We start from the raw sequence: 6,452 nt of genomic DNA, 5'->3' as shown, positions 1-6,452 counted from the left end.
TGATACAGTATGGCCATAAAAGAATGGCCAGCTATAAATTTTAATTGTCAACTGTAAGCGTTGTATAGTGTTGGTTCAAGGTCACAATTAAAGAGTAACTCAGTTTTAGATAAACGCATGAAGTAGTATATGTTGGCCGGTCCGGCGCCTGAGAGCTGGGTGTGAAGGCGGAGAGACAGTCCGCCATCTTGGATTCCTACGTCAGGGTGGGCATATTGAATAACCTGGACCTTTTCCTTAGACCTTGACCTTCAAGATTTGCCAAAAATTTAAATAGATGAGTTGATCCATTTATAATATGTTTGTAGCCCTTATTTACGTGTATTTCTTGAATATGTTTACAGTCTATGAATCACGATGTTAACTTTTAACCGAAATTGGCTAATATTGATCTATATACATAATGGGAAAAAATTCACGAATGGGTTATAACGGTTAATTAACGTTTTTTTTATTTATAATTAGTTTCCAGTAACTATCGTGAATTGAAATCCACACATAAATTTAAACAATCTTTCTTCTTTGATCTTTAAGTATGTGAAAAATTAATGGAAACTAAGGATAAATAAAAGGATTATTGACAGTTATAACCTCTTTATGGCTTTTTCTCATGCTGTATTTGTACATTGGAGGCATAAGACACTATGTCACAAAAACCATATTTTTCAAGAGAGCAGTTCAAAGAATTTTAAATTTTGCCTCACTCGTCAACTCAACTATTTTCTACCCAGAATACGTGAATTGCTGACATATCGTAGATCTTAGTGTCGTGCGCCAAACTGTGGTCGAGTGGATGGTGGAGTGGAGTGAACAGCGTGTTATGCCTGCGACGGCGACCAGTACCTCGGGCAGGCGGAGGGGCCGCGGCTGGCTGCTGAACCGGCCCGGCCGCGCGCCGCGGTGCACCCGGGGCTGGCGGCAGCTGCGCGTCGTCAGCCGCGACTCCCGGTCGTCCACGCTGCGCCGCCGCCGGCCGAGCAGCGGCGCCGTCGCCGGCCCGCTGTCCTCGCTGCCCCCGCCGCCGCCGCCGCCACCGCCGCCGCTCCTGCGCAGCGCCGGTATCCTGGAGCCGCCTCCCGTCGCCCCTGCCACTTTCCCCTCCGCGCGCATCGTCGTCCCTCGGACAGATCCGTCACCACCAGGCACGTCCTTCATCCCACCAGAGACGGCGGCTCCACCCTTGCTTCTCGCGAAACTCTGCACGGGACGCGTTTTGCGTCGTTCCTTATCCGCAGGAAGTGCGCCATCTTTCTTCGATCGCTGCTCGCAGGGCATCGCCTCAGGTTTGTCGCCCTTGCCGAGTCCGGCCGACGAAGAAGAAACTGAAGACTTGTTGTTTCCACGAGACACTTTTCGATTAGACGTCGATGATGCGGACACGGTTGTTTCGCAAACATAACCTTGATGTTTTCCATATTTCGTGCGGTCGTTGGCTGGTTTTAATTCTTCGGGAGGATCCGAATATAATTGGTCCAACCCATCTTCTTGGGAATCTAAAGATATTTTGTCCAGGCCAAATTCTAGAGAATCGTAAAAGCTCTTGATATGACGTGATTTTGGCTGCGAGTTCAGTTCGCAATCCATTACTTGGAAACATAAATTACATACAACTGCAAACGTGGTGTCAAAACGAGCTGTTGGTTATTACCATAGACAATTGAAGAATAAGTATGGTTACTATCATGGAGTTAGGAATTGTTACTATCTCTTCTTTTTTGCAACAAGGATGGAGAGCTTTTTTTATGTTGACTTTCTTCGTTTAGTATGCTGTCAATACTGCAATTTCAAGTGAAAACCAAACAGCTCGATGGCACAGAATAAATAATTGTCGATGGATACGTTTTAATAATAATGCCGTGAAACTTGTATTACTCTATGGAGTGGTAGTATGATCTGAAGTTGAAGGTGTAGATAACTGCGACGACCATAATATAACTGGTCAACTGGTTAGCAATTGGATAGCATAAGTGCAAAGAATATATTATTGTGCTACTGTAAAAAGTTTCCATAGAGAAACATCTATGGAATCTTGTGTCTGTGTAAAGTCCCATCCACGGTCATATAGATAGGTCTGGCAACATTCTAACCTTTGCCTTGGCGTGTCTCATCGGTAGTAAAGCTTGTGGTGGCCTGCGAACTAACGGCACTAGTAACTAGTGTGTGTCCCGTTCACTAACATTGGATTAAATGGGAATTTAATATAAAAGTAGGTACCTATATTTTCAAAAAACTGTTTCGTTTTGAACGTGGGGTAAAGTTTAGGGTTGTTAATTCATTTGGAAGTTTTGTAGGGTTTGAATACATAGCAATAACTTGTAACTTTGCCGCATTTGTCAGTTAAAGTTTCAATCTAACAAATATTTTTATTTAACTGATAAAATACATGGGCTGGTAATATGCGGGAACGGGTTCTATACCCGCTAGTATCTTTTTTTTTTTTACATTTTCATTTTAATATTCCTAGCATAATCAGATTATTAATTACAGAATTTATATATGTTCAAATTGTTAAATTAAATAATCAGGTGAGATTTTGAATTAAATAAACATTTACGAAAATTCTAGCAAGTATTCATCTACTCTGCGTTTTATTTATTATCAGGAGAAAAATTACTTTGTTCCATTTTCAAATAAAATATTAGGTTTTTATTATAGTTTAAATATATTCAAACCATTAAAAACATATTATGTTATTGGAAAATGGAACTTCTTTCATCCAGTTGTTTCTAGATATTTTCTATCTCAAATCTTATTATTCAACATATTGTTATCCATACTCAACGAGCTTCCAAAGAAACTCAAAATTATCATCTGTAATAGGAAAAAAAAAATCTATTCTCTCATACAGCTCCAGTCTCGATAAGTTTTTTTTTTATGTCTCATACATCTCTCAAGATTTATCCTTCCTTTCTCAACCTTAAACAAGCTGTTTTGCCTAATGTCAGCATTTTCTATGCATACAGTGCTGTTTCTAACGGTCATCGAATAGTGTCGCAGTGTCGCAGTTCAGCATTCCTCGATTGAAACATTATCCTGTAGGTGTTTCTTCATTCAGTTAGTCTTTGAAGTACCTGGCAATTTCCTCGCAAATGTATTCTTGCTCGAATATCTTTAGCTTGCCATCTCATCCTTTCATGAAATGTTCCCTCACCTCGTAGTCCTTTATTCTGATCCTCGTCACCCTGAAGATTGCTTACGATTTATTAACCTTGAAGCTTTCGTCGGCGACTTCCAAAGTCTCATTTCACTTGTTTGCCCTGGCATTCGTGATCTGCTTAGCATCTGTACTTCTCACAGTTTTAAAGGTCAAAAAGTAATCTTATTTATTGTTCGCACTTACATGTTCTCAACTTATGCGTCCTTCTCTTATTAGTATAGTGACCAGTCGTTCGAATTATACCTTTATTATATTTCCAAATTATTATTTTTTATTATTAATGGTTAGGCTCTTTCAATATTTTCCCCTTTTTTTTTCAGTACCTAGTTTTATATCTGATTGATGTGTGCTCGTAGTTCTTGTTTCTACGAGTTCCATTTGGTATCAAAATCCCCTAATTTCAATGAGCTAATTAACAGATTTTACTCGCATAATTATTAAATGTTCAGTAGCGATTCGATACAATATACATTTTAATGAACTATACACAACTTATCAAAAACCTTTTCTGCATTTAAAGTAGGACATTCAAGTTGTATTGGATTTTATTGCTTCAACAGTGTGCCGATAACGACATGTTATATATTAAGTAATTACCAAATAGCAAATTTATACTGTCACCTAAAAGTATATTTCTAGAACCAGTTTGTTCGAGGTTTTAACGATATTAAATTGTATCGTTCAACATTTCAACTGTATTTACAAGCCTCTGTTCAAACTCAAGGAATACAGGAAGTGTCTGCGACCAGTTCACCTTGAATACCACTCTTCTCTCTCTCTTCTTTGTTCATCCTGTCATGGCAAACAGTTTCCATTGACCAGCATTTATGCTGGTGGACACTCTAATAGTGCATCATACACTGCCAGATATTCCTACCAGTGTTGCCGCACCAGGCTCCTGTTCCAGAGCAGGGTGGTCATGATGGTGGTCAGGAGGGGAGGCAGGGTGTAAAAATCCCTCTAATCCCTGAAGAAGATAAGGTGCATAACCCATCTAAATGCTTCACCACAGTTAGCCCAACAGTAAACCCAATCAGAGTAGGCAGTTAGCCTTCCCAGAAGTCTACTTTACACTGCCGGGAGGGGGGGGAGGAAGTTTTTATGAAGCCAACATGCAAGTAACTATCAGTGCCGTGTGTTGTTTGCCCTTAATTTTCCTTTTAATTTCCTAATATAATTAATATTGCCAAGTGTGTTTCCTAATGTTGGATTAGCCTACAAATATAAATGGAGTAGTTATGAGAGGAAACAGAGTGTCTCCCTTTTGACTTATAATTTTTCAACTATTTATTTACATTAAAATATAACGATCAAACGTTAAAGCCTTCAGCATTTTTTTTTCACTCAAAGTATTTAATAAAGAGTATTGCTGTATGATTAGTTTTTAAGTTATACGTATAAATATTTACTATTTCTTTTGTGGATTTGCCGCGAGACGGCGCTGTTTCCCCCCTTCTCGCGCCACCCCTCCTCAAGCAGGCCACGGTCCAGGGTGGACGCATCGTCCCGTAGGGAACTATCACCGTTGTATCACTGATTCAGTCATTCTGGTAAATATTCTTCATGGCCAGTTTGCTTTTTAGTCCTCACGCATCTCCGGATAATTGTGGGATATTGGCTACACAAGAAAAGGTACATTCGAGAATCGGTTGAAATATTAAAACACCCATCGAACATAAATAGAGAGGATGGATACAAATTAAGCAAAATATGGGACTCGCTCTTCAGAAATCCTCAAAACCTAGCTCTACAACCAACAACACAGGCAGATCACCTCTAGTCGGCGAAGCAACCCAGCCAACCAGATGAGGGGGGGGGGGGGGGGCTCAGTATCTGTGCTTAATGAAGCACCCCCTCAGCAGACTCTCGTCTGACTGATAAAGGGATAACATCATCGCCCGTGAGGGCCGCGGGGCCCGAATGCCGCAACTTGGCATCGAACTCCGCGACCCTTTAGGAGTACCAGGTGGCTTACTGCCGACCCATAACCTCCTGTTTTGCCTAATGTGAATTCGGTTTTGACTTTTTGTGAATGACTTTTAAATAAGCTGCGAAGCTGTGTTTTGTTGCAAATGACCTGGTATAATCTACTTTAATTTCGTGTGGTGACTCTACTTTAAACTCGTGTGTTGTCCAGCCCTCCCTTTAAGTTTAAATTTAAATTCAAAGGGGGGGAAGGGGGGTGAATATTAATTTAAGCTGAGCAGTTGGCCTTAGCTGCTCAGTTTGTTTTGATTTTTATTTACTTGCTTGAAGAGCTTGTTGATTTATTTATTTGCGTGTGGGCAAAGGCTGGACTGATTTACTGTGTTAGCTAGTGTGTTGTGTGTGTGGCGAGGTTCCTAGACCGTGGGCTGCTGACCCCCTCCCTTTAACGGGAAGAGGGGCTAGGCCGGCGGAGGGGACGAGTCCCCTCTGCCCACGGCTGGCTCGGTGTGTACCTAGCGCGGCTCAGCACCGCAGTTAACATTTCTGCCAACTGCAGCACTGCGCCGCGCGGAGTAGACTGCAGCTCGGTGGGGCCCCAGGCCCTGGGGAGCTGCTGTCTGGTGTGGGCTGGTTCAGCTGCGCAGTGGGCGCCTCTGATGGTGAGGCCGGCCTCCAGCAGGCGAGTGGCCTCCTGAACAGTGGCGAAGGCCACTCTGTAGAGGCCAGTGAGGCGCCCTGTTGCCCTGCTGCAGACGCGCCAGCACCTGGTCGGTTTGTGGCCGGCCGAGCGCAAGGCTGCGTCGACTTCTTCGGCAGGTGCCCCAGCTCCTCTGCCGCCCCTGAGGACGACAAAGTGCCAGGGCGCGCGGTGATCTTGTGGGCGCTGACTGGGCTGCTCCTGTGCTGGCTGCCGCGCCGATTTCCCCGCAGCCGAGGCCGCCTTGGGGGCGGTCTGTGTAGCTGCAGAAGCTACCGGCGGCGGCAGCAGTGGAGAGTAATCTTGTGCCACGTGAAGAGCTGCAGAGGTGCTCTTCTGAGCTGTTACAACAGCTGCTTGGGTGCCAGTTTCCTGGCACTTGGCTGGGGCGGGAGTCTGGCACCACTGGTGCCGACTCCGCACAGCTGGGTCCGTCTGGCAGCTGCTGTGGCGCAGCTCTGGGGCAGGCTGCGGGGGCGCAGTCTGCGTCCAGACTTCGATCTTTGGTTTCGGTGTTACTACTAGGGGGCTGTACTTGCCGCGCGGCGCCGTGTCCAGCTCGACCGCCAGCATGCTCTGGTATGTGATCCACGAGACATATTTGGTGGGACCTGAGCACACGCGCACCGCCAGCTCCTCGATGTCGATTTGCAGCGGAGGTTGCGAGAG

The sequence above is a fragment of the Bacillus rossius genome, chromosome 7, assembly GCF_032445375.1.
Source record: "Bacillus rossius redtenbacheri isolate Brsri chromosome 7, Brsri_v3, whole genome shotgun sequence".
Lineage (NCBI taxonomy): Eukaryota > Metazoa > Arthropoda > Insecta > Phasmatodea > Bacillidae > Bacillus > Bacillus rossius.
The sequence above is the reverse complement of the archived record's forward strand: the minus strand, read 5'-3'. Positions refer to the sequence as shown.